Below are 10,329 nucleotides of genomic sequence, written 5' to 3'. Positions count from 1 at the left end.
TTTAATTTGGTCTGATTTTATTAGTCTGCTTTAAAATTGTTTATGATTTGGAGACATGTTTTTCAATGGAAAGGTGGTCAATGAAGTTCTTAATGAATAAATATAGCTGTGTGTGTATGTGTCTACTAACTATAACACCTAACTCAAGTATTAATCATTTGGAAATTCCATTGTTTAATTAGGGGAAATTAACATGGAAGAATTTAATTGCCCTAATAACTGTTGATAGACAAATTCTGCCAAGCATGATCCTTTAGAGAAAGTCCTGGCTCGTCTTGCTAACAATTTTCATTTTCAGAGGCAGTCTGTTGTTTTGGGTTTGGGTTTTTTTGTTGGCCTTTGGCCATAATAACATTTTTTTATTTGATTTCAGAAGGCACAAGAGGATCTGCTATCCTTGACTGAACATTAACCAAGAGAAAAATGGGCATAAGGTGACTGGGAGTTCCTAGAAAGAAGATTCTGAAAGCATAATTGCAAACCATTCCAATGAGAGGAAGGAACAGAAGATGGGTCATGTGTGGTTGCCAAAATGCTTGGCTATCTGAAAGACCAAACCAACAACCAAAAAAAAGGACACAGGCAGCAAGTGGAAAGAGACTACATCATCAAGGAGGAGCATAAGGAACTGTAGAGGGAGTGTCAGGGAAGCTCAGCATGAGCTGAGATTGGCAAGGATATTAAGAATAACAAAGAGGTCTTCTTTAGATATACAGAAAGAGGATCAGCATAACAGCTGCTTGGGGGACAAGACAAAACGCTAACAAGTGACAGAGAAAAAGCAGGACCACTGCATCTTCTCTTTTGTCTCAGTCTTCTCCAACAAGAAAGTATATGTTTCTCCAGAAAATTGGGAAGAGAAGACTGAAGGGGCAGCAATGAAGCAGGACATTGATAGGCACATGATCAGGGAGTATCTTCTTACTTTGAATGAGCTTAAATTCCAGGTCCAAATGAATGGTCAAGGGTCTAGAAACTGAATCTTAAAAAAAGAGTTTGAAGGAACTGGGAATGTTTCAGCTTGAGATGAGAAGAACTTAGCAGAGATGTTACCTCATTCTTCAAATAGCTGAAAGAATGCCACAGAGAGGGCCAAGTCCTACTGCCGAGTGCCGGGTAAAAAATAATGAATTTAAGTCACAGGAAGAAAGTTCCTAATTCCTGTTAAGGGGAAGAAAACCTGTCTGGCTGGAAGCGCAGTTTGGCAGTGGAACCAATAATTTGGGGAAGTGGTAAGCTATTCTTCACTGGATATATTCAAGCAGAGACCAGAGAGTCATCTTGCACAGAGCAAGGGGGTAGACTCGATGTTCCCTTCCTTTTCTACCTCTCCAATCTTAATGAACCTCTTTAACTGCTATTGGGACATCAATTAGCACTTACAACCTTTTTTTGCTTTTTAGCAGAACTGGATAAAAGTTTCAGGCACAGTAGCTCCTTCTGAGAAGATGAAGTATGACATACTTCAGACCAGTAAGTGCAGGGGACTTCTACTCAAGTGACTTTCATTATCAGATTTTGCTGTAAACAGACTGGTGCTTTTTTTCAACTTCTTAGCAGAAGTGGATGTCAGCAGACATATTTATTGCTTTTCATAAATCTGCTTATGGGGGGGAAACTCTTTAAAAGGAAATGTTAGGATTTTATGCATAGGGAAAGATTAAAAAGGATTTGCTTCCTTCCATTACTGTGGTTTTGTGGATATTTCTATGAATATATCATCGAAGTGCCCTGCAGGAAATACCATATACCATTTCAGGAGACTACGTGCAGGAGACAAGGACTAACAATGGTTTTGGATCAAGCACTCTCAGCCTAATTTACCTGACAAAATAAGGTATGATCAAATGCACTGTTGTGTACTTGAAGGTACAGATGTGATAACATAATAAAATGTTTTGTTTCTCTGGCTTTCTACTCATTCCTCTCCAAAGTGTCTGTGGGGAGGGATCCCTGAGGAAACAGGAAAGGAGAAAAACACCCAAGAACCTATGCAGTTGGGATCCTCCTTCCCTACCTGTAGGGTCATTACCATCCATCTGACTGTGGAAAGTTTGTTCCTTTTTTTTACATGATATTTATTGTATATCTTTATATCAATATTTTATATTGGGGGGAAGCTGCTTTAGGAGGACTGCCATCCATCCATATGTTAGTGAATAAGTAAATATACCCTATGGGGACTTTTCACATTTGAAATGTAAATGAGATTCCTTTATCCCTGCTTTTGTGGCCAACTGCTGTGGTTTTTGGCATGTGTGGATATGTGGATATGCACACACTGCTTGTGTTTGATATAGCCATAAAACCTACCTTGTCCAGAAAGCCCTCAGATTGCCCACCCACCCATCCATCCCTATTACTTCAGGCAGAGAGGTCGTGTTCTTGTTCATGGTTTCATAATGAATTCATTGTTGGGTTTTGCATTCAACAGTGAGGTAGAAAAGGGCAGATGAAGCAAAACCAGTTCTTCTCCCACCTTGAACTGCAAATCCTGGTCATTTGTAGTTCATGAAAGATGACCTCCATGCACTCCCTTTAACAGAGGGTGATACCCTTGTTGAAGATTTGAATTCATCTGGAGCTCTTGTTAGAGGATATGCTCCTGAACACATGCAGAATACTAAAAGAATATTAAATAATCAAATAGCAGAAAGGCCCATTAAGAAGAAAAACATAATATAGTGGTCCTAGATGCAGTATATGGGCTTAGTCTAACTATCAGTGATTGCCAGCAGACATTCATTATATGTGAAGTAAAAGTTAAATTTATTAGTAAATACGTAAGATAAGAAAGCCTCTCTAAACTGCATCTTGAAGAGGAGGAAGCAAAAGAAAGAGAAAGTTCTCTTTTCTCTCCTAAACATAGAGATTCATTTAACTAACTACAGGCTATGGAGGAAACAGACACATAGACCACATGTGAAGATCTTTCCCCTTATCCCTAGATCCCTTATCCATAGACAGAATGTGTTATGGAAACTTAATACAGGTTGTAAGACTCTGTGGGAATTCTACACTGTTATTGCCAGTAGGAACTACTCAGTCTTGACTGAATGCAAGTTCATAACTCCTTGTAGAAAGTTCTGAGTACTTCTATCACAGACACAGACTGCATCTGCATTATATGGTAAGGCATATTGTAGGTTGAAGTTACCAGAAAAATGCTTATCTTCAGGAATAAATGAAGGACTATTGACCATGAGCAATAACCACAGCTTGGGCCAGCTAACCACTATGGCTCAGTTACAAAATGCAGTAAACATTCAAGAAAAACCCAAGGATTTAGCAGTTCCTTCTAAAATACTTCCAAAATCTCTGCATTATGAAGTAATAAGAATAAACTTTGTAAAGCTATTCCCAAATTCAAAACTTGAATGGCAGGGCTGATTGTCTGAAGAACTGCCTATCCCTCGTAGTTTCTACCCATCTCATATGGTTTGACAGAGTCAGCATTGTCCAGATCCCACCAATTAAACAACGTCACTTGGTGGGACCCAGGAAGTGTGCCTTCACTGTCATGGCACTTGCGCTCCGGAACACCATTCCCCCTGAGATTCATATGGCCCCCACCCTGGTTGTATTTAAATGAACCCTTAAAACCTGGCTCTGTTCCCAGCTCTGGGTCAGAGTGAGTGATAGATCCTTTATTTGATGTTCTATTTTTTAAATTGATTGTTTTTTCCCATACTTTCTGGTGATATATTCTGTCTTTTCACTCTAGTTTTATTTGTTGCATTTTGTAAGCTGACCAGAGTCATGACAGACTGAGGTACTATAAATGTCATAAACCTAATATTTTCTTTATATGAAGATCTGGAGAGAAAATGCAGCAGTTTTGGAGGTGCAATTGTCTCTGCATCTGGTGTGGTATCCTTGCATATTGCTTTCTGGGTATTATAGAAACCAGTACCCCAAACTATACTAGTCTACCACCTACTATTGTCTTAACTACAGGGACGATCTTGAAAGAGTTGAGACTATTGCAATACTCTCTTAGAACATATTCACATTGCAGTGAATCAATAGCCTAGAATTTGCAGGAGATTTTGAAAAAGACAAGGTGTTTTCCTCTTTGTTTCAAAAGGAGTAAAAAAATTCTAATTGGAATTTCTTTACCTCCTAATGCCAATTTTCTTTTTGTCTGACCACGCAACACTGTGTGATCAGAGGATTACAGGAACAAAAGAACAGAAGGGATGGTGTTGGGCATGCCCAGAGTACATGCAGAGTCCTTATGCTGCTATTGACAACCTTTTTAAAAAAAAACCTTGTTTGAAGTGCCACAAGCCAGCATGGGGGGGAACTAGAAAGTATTCAGAGACTTTTTTTTTTTAGAATGCAGAAAAGTTAAATATCACCACCTGGTGTAAAGCCATGAAATAACAAGTTATCATCTGAGAATCATTTCGAGTAGACATAGAAGAGCAGAAGCTCTGTAGATTCCATGTGCAAGATATAGAGGCAACAACAGAACCAGTATGTGCTCCTGGTTGAAGTTCATTCTAGATTTCCTGAGTTGAGTGTAGAAGTCTGAATGAGAAATTCTAAAGTAGTTGTTCAGCAATGGGAATGCAGTAAAATAGCAGGGTAGCTAAGAGTTTTCCCCAGTATGTAAAAGGTTGCTGCTTCAAAAACAACAACAAAAGTTTTGACTTTAAAACATTTTACTTTTATATATACCTCGGATGACTGGAGAAACAATGAAGGCAGAACTCTGTGCTTTTTCTTTTAAGCCTTCAACTAGGTAGCTGAAGGAAATAAAACGATTCATTTTTTAAAAGTATTGCCTTGGTTTAAATATTATGAAATAAAATATAAAATCCACATGAGTTTACCAGGAGGTTTAAATATTATCAAATAAAATATAAGATCCACATGTTTACTAGGATTAAATATTATCAGATAAAATATAAAATCCACATGTGTTTACTAGGATTCATTTCCAAACACAGCAATTGTTCTTTGAAACCTTCCTCAGCTCAGTTAAAATCTGTTATCTCCTACCTAAACATCAATATGAATACATTTCACAAAGCTATGACTGACTGAGCAGAGTCCAAATGTGTCAGAAAGGTAAAGCCAGGTATTCTAAGTGAGTTGCATAATCAGTTGTCTACAAACAGTGGGATTTATGTGGGCAGTGTTTTGGAACCTGGGAATTGTATATGCTATGGGAGTTGTTCAGCCATGTCTGGAAAATCAGATAAAACTGAAAAGGGCCAGAAAATACCATAAGGAGTGTCCTTAGAATTTGTCTTGGCCAACCTTGTTTGGACTCAGAAACTAAACAGCATTGGGCCTAATTAGTACTTGGGGGAGAAACCACCAGGGAATAAGAAGGCTGTAGGCTAAACTGGAAAATAAAATTTTAAAAAATTGCTGGAACACAGTGAAGGCAAGCTACTTATCATTGTATCCCTATAATTACTAGGAACTGAACTCAATTCAGGGATGACCTTTGTTAAAAAAACCTTAAAGTCTAGAATCTTCCAGTAAATGTATTGTCTGGTTTGTTGTACTGTAGTATCAGAAATAATTCAACACCCACTGTAAAGTGAAGTAGTCACTCATCTTGTTTTCAGAACTGAAATATCACATCCTATGGTGATTACAGTTTAGAAAGCACAGAATCTGGTACAGGTACATCAATCTATCTCAGGACTTGTTCTGGAGCAACTATAATAAAGCATTAGCATAACAGAATGTCCTTTGGTTACATTATATAGACTGCTACAGCAACACCATTGCAAATTTGCATATAATAGTATAAATTGTAAAGACCCTACTTATAGTCGTCCCACTTACTATAATGTGTGGGATAACTAGTCTAAAACACAGTGGAGTTACTCTTCATTTGAGTTGTGAGTGGAAAGTGCAAACCTTTCTATATAAGTGCATAAAGTAATATTATGTGTAGCAATTGTTATGAGTTGGTGATAGTGGAAGAACCAAGGATGAGTTCTGGAGAAATTATGCAACCTTCTGAATGAATGCATTCCAGGGATGATAAAAAATATATCTTTTGGGTGACATGAAAAGATATATGGGAAGGAGATGAGAGGGTACAAAAAAAGGCCACTTAGAAACCCACAAATGTATGAGATTGGTGTTTGTTTGGTGAGCATCACATTGAACACAAAAGTGAATAATCTGGGCAAAAAATACATAGTGGTGGTTTAGTCAAATAGAAGGATAAGTACAAAACAAGTATATGAAGGAAGAATAAATGGTTTGAGGAAGAAGATAGGAAGAGTGAGAAACCTATGGTTGGATGGAGCTGATAAGATCTTCAAAAAGAGAGAGTATGTACCGATCTATGTAGTAATGGCACTCAATATAATGTATATGTTTCGGCATCCATTCACATAAAGATAACTAATAGATTCATGTAAATTTAGTCTAGAAATTTATGTAAGGTTACTTAAAAGATGAAATTCTAAAGAAGTTTGGAGGAAAAAAATCCATTACTAAATAGTAGGCAATATCTTGGCTGCATCAGTATGAATGGGATGTGTGCGTGCGTGCCTGCATGTATATGAGAGAGAGAGAGAAATTTAGCAAAGATCTAATGAACAGATCTAATGGCAAATAATTACTTTGTTGCGTCTGCTGTCTTCCAACAGAAAAACTGTAATGGAGATAACAAGAAAAGAACCATATATTCTGTCCTCCTTCTCCACTCCCTGCTTGCCCACTAAGGGTCTACAATCTGATGTGATGAATGGCTTCCTCCCGTGTGAAAAAGAAAAGTGCGGGTGGAGAGTGTGCATTCATTACACAAACAGGGAGGAAACCTCGCCAGCAGATAACATTTAATGTCTTTCACAGTACAAACCCTTATGGGCAGGGAAACAGGTATTGCAAGAAAGAGTATATGGAGAAAAGAAATTGTTTGCAAAAATGGCTGTCCTGACAAGCAGGAACCACGCCAAGACGAGGAACAGGTCTCTAGTGTTTTATTACTGCTACAATAGACAGAAAATCCTAACAAACTGAAGAAGCGTGAGAAAACCCATACAGATAAATCCCAAAAGTCAAGGCGGGTCTGTTCTGTGTCTCTTTGAATGACAGCTCAAATTCTCTCTACTACGCATGCGTTTTCCCCCCTGGATAGGGGCCCCCTCCTGCTCGCCATCAGTGCTCATGACAATGGCAGGTTGAAATGCCACCTATTCCAGTGTGTGCAGGTGACAAGTGAAAATATTCGATCACTGCCCAGGGAATGGAGAAAGTCCCCAAGGAATCAAGCTGTTGCTTGGGGTGTCCTGTGGATGAAATCCCCTGGTTTCATGACACTGGTTGCAGATTTTGAAACTGCTGCCACCAACTGCAAACAAGCCACTTATTTTTAAGAAACTACCAGGCTATGCCGTACATGGGAAACATGAACTAATTTGAAGCAAGGCTGAAAGTTGGAAAGCATACCTGCTAGGACAGAGAATAGAGAGAGAGATGTGGCACTGTGCATTTGCCTTTTCAAAAATAGCTTGGTTTTTCTCAGTTTCTGCATAATCTGGAAGGAAGCAAAAACATTCCCAGTCTGCCTTCAGCTACAATGTTGAATTATCCCCGTATCACCTTAAGTGTTTCATTGCTTCTGATCTCCAGGTGATTTATGTTCTGAATTCTCATGTATTTTAACAGTGATTTTAATAGAAGGAAATCAGGGTTCATACACACACACACAAAATAAAGAGGGAAGTCAGAGTAAGCATGTTTTTTTTAAAAAAAAAATAATAACATGAACCAGTAATACAGGACCTCAACTGGGTGGGGCAAGTGGGGCATGTGCCCCCAGCGCTGTGTTCGGGGGCGTGCCAAAATGGGCATGGAATCCATGTTTGCCCTGGGTGACACAGACCCTAGTTGCAGCCCTGCAGTAACATCACAGATTGACAGGAACATTTCTTGGCCTGGAAAAGGGATGGAGATGGGCCTACCCTCCAGATGAAATGGGATGTGGGAATAACCTTGGGAGACAGGAAGAGTAGCAGCCAGGGTTAACTGTTAGATAAGAGACAGCTCAGCCCACAGAAGGAATGGAGACCTGGAAAGAATCCCAGAAGGCACCTTTCCTAGTTGGAAGGTAAAGGCAAGTGAGAGGGATGTGCTTTCAGACTTGCAAGGTATGTTACTGTAACCTCACATTAAAGGTAGTATTCTCATGATTTGTTTCCTGTCCAGTCTACCTCGAAGGGCTGACATCAGGCTACCTCTCCTATTTGGCATTGCTGCTTTTCCTTTCATCTCCCTGATACCATATGTACCTGCGTGGTAACCACGCAGGGGTTAACCTGCGTGGCTGCCCAAAAGTTTTGCTCCCAGCACGTTATGGTAACCCAAGGCCAGCCTGGGTTGCCTAAGGCTGGAGGGGGAAAAACTAAGAAAAAAAGGACCTGCAGCTCGCTCCTCCGAGCCCGCTGTTTGATCCCTTCCCCTGAGCCGTCCGCCTTTTGCCCTACCCCATCCCCGTTAGCTCGGTGTAACTATAAGCCCGCGCGCGGCGCCATCCCCTCGCCTTGCCCGGGGAGAAAAGGGGACTCCTTCCGCAGCGCGACCCCGCCAAGGCGGGGCGGCCTCTCGCGTGAGACACGAAGCGGGGCGCTGAGAGGAATTAGCGCGCGCCGTCCCTGGCGGCTTGGCACCGCTCAGGGGAGGAAGCGGCGGTGGCGAGGCCAGGCGAGTGGGTACAGCTGCTGGGCCGGCCTCGGCCTCTCATCGTTAGGTATTGTGGCGCGCGGAGCAGCAGCAGCAGCAGCTCATCCGACCAAGACGAGCGCCAGGCGGGCAACCTCCCCGCATCGACGCGAATCTGGGCACCCTGCGCGGCGGCGGCAGCGTAAGGGTAAGCGAGCCTCAGGGGGCAGCCCGCCTCCTTTGTGTATCTTTCTTGAGCACGAGGGATGGGGCGGCGGTGTAAGGAGACAGGAAGACAGGGGTGGCTCTGCTGCGCAGAGATGTTGCCGGGAAGGGAAGGGAGGAGACAGGAGCTGCGGGAAAACTCCGGTGCGTTCGCGTGTAGTGGCGGCGACGGCGGCCTCCATTGCTCGCCGCCGTGCCTGGAGCTTCCGGCAGCCTTGGGCTGGCTGCGGCCGGAGGCAAGCTTTTCGTCTCACCTAGCAAGGACCACCAGCTTCTCGTGTTTTGTGGCGCTGCGCTGGCAGTGCCTATGAGTGTGGCGTTTGGGGGTTGGGATAGAGTGGGCTTGGCTTCTAAGAGAAAGCTGCTTTTTTCCCTCTCCAATTGTGGGAAATTGGCGCAGCCGGATCACAGCGACAAGAGTTCGAGCGGCAAGGGCAGGGGGGGAAACGTCGGCTGGGGTTGTGGTTATCTAACATGAGGGTTCTCCCCCACCCAATGCATCAGCCTGGAATAGGACCGGCGACGGCTGTAGTTGTCCCAAGGGGCCTATCCAACCCCCTGGGATTAACAATTGCTATGATTTCCTACTCAGGCAGGTGGTGCCTCACTCAAGATTTACTGCATCTCTTCTTGAGCTCATTCTTCACTTCAGGGCTGCGGCTTTCTCTTTGCTTGCCCTCAGCAGTTGGCATCTATTGACTGCTAGGAACATGTGGTTTCTGCCAAGATGCCTTTGAATGCAATCGATGCCAGCCAGAGCAAAAGGAAATCAGGGTGATATGTAAAGCAGCATTGAGAAGATCCAAGAATAATAATTGCCTGGGAGGCCATATTTGAAACAGATAATCATAAATTGCGCTCTGTGTGTGTGTGTGTCTCTCTCTCTCTCTCTCTCTCTCTCTCTCTCACACACACACACACACACACACACACACACACACTTCTCAATTCACTGTGACTTTATGTTTTGGCAGAATTAAAGCTGTACTCTATTTCCGATTAAATTCAAGAGTGATTAACATAGTAAAGCGTAAATTCTGGCTTAGCTATTCTTGTTCCGTTTTATCATAGGTGATTAGAAATGATACATAGAAATCACATTGCTAGAATATAAAGAAAACAGAAGATTTGATTCTATGCAGTTATGCTGTACTGAACAGTATCCCCCTCCCTTGTAAACCCTCCAGATGTATTGGAACTTAAGCTGCCAGAATGCCCTGAAAGTTCCAATACTTCTGGATAGTGCCTGGTTGGAAAATGCTGGCTTGTAATGCTGGCCTAGTTTGTCCTCATAAAATTTTGAAGTCTTGCAACAATATGTTTTAAAAGGCCAGTGAAATAGAAATGTTATTAGATCATATTACATAATGAAATGTTTACCATTTCTACACTGGATCCACACAAAAGAATAAATTATTTCATATAATTACTAACATGACTGATAGGACTAGGATTGGATTAAGT

The sequence above is a fragment of the Candoia aspera genome, chromosome 6 (assembly GCF_035149785.1).
Source record: "Candoia aspera isolate rCanAsp1 chromosome 6, rCanAsp1.hap2, whole genome shotgun sequence".
NCBI lineage: Eukaryota > Metazoa > Chordata > Lepidosauria > Squamata > Boidae > Candoia > Candoia aspera.
Note: the sequence above shows the minus strand (reverse complement) of the source record.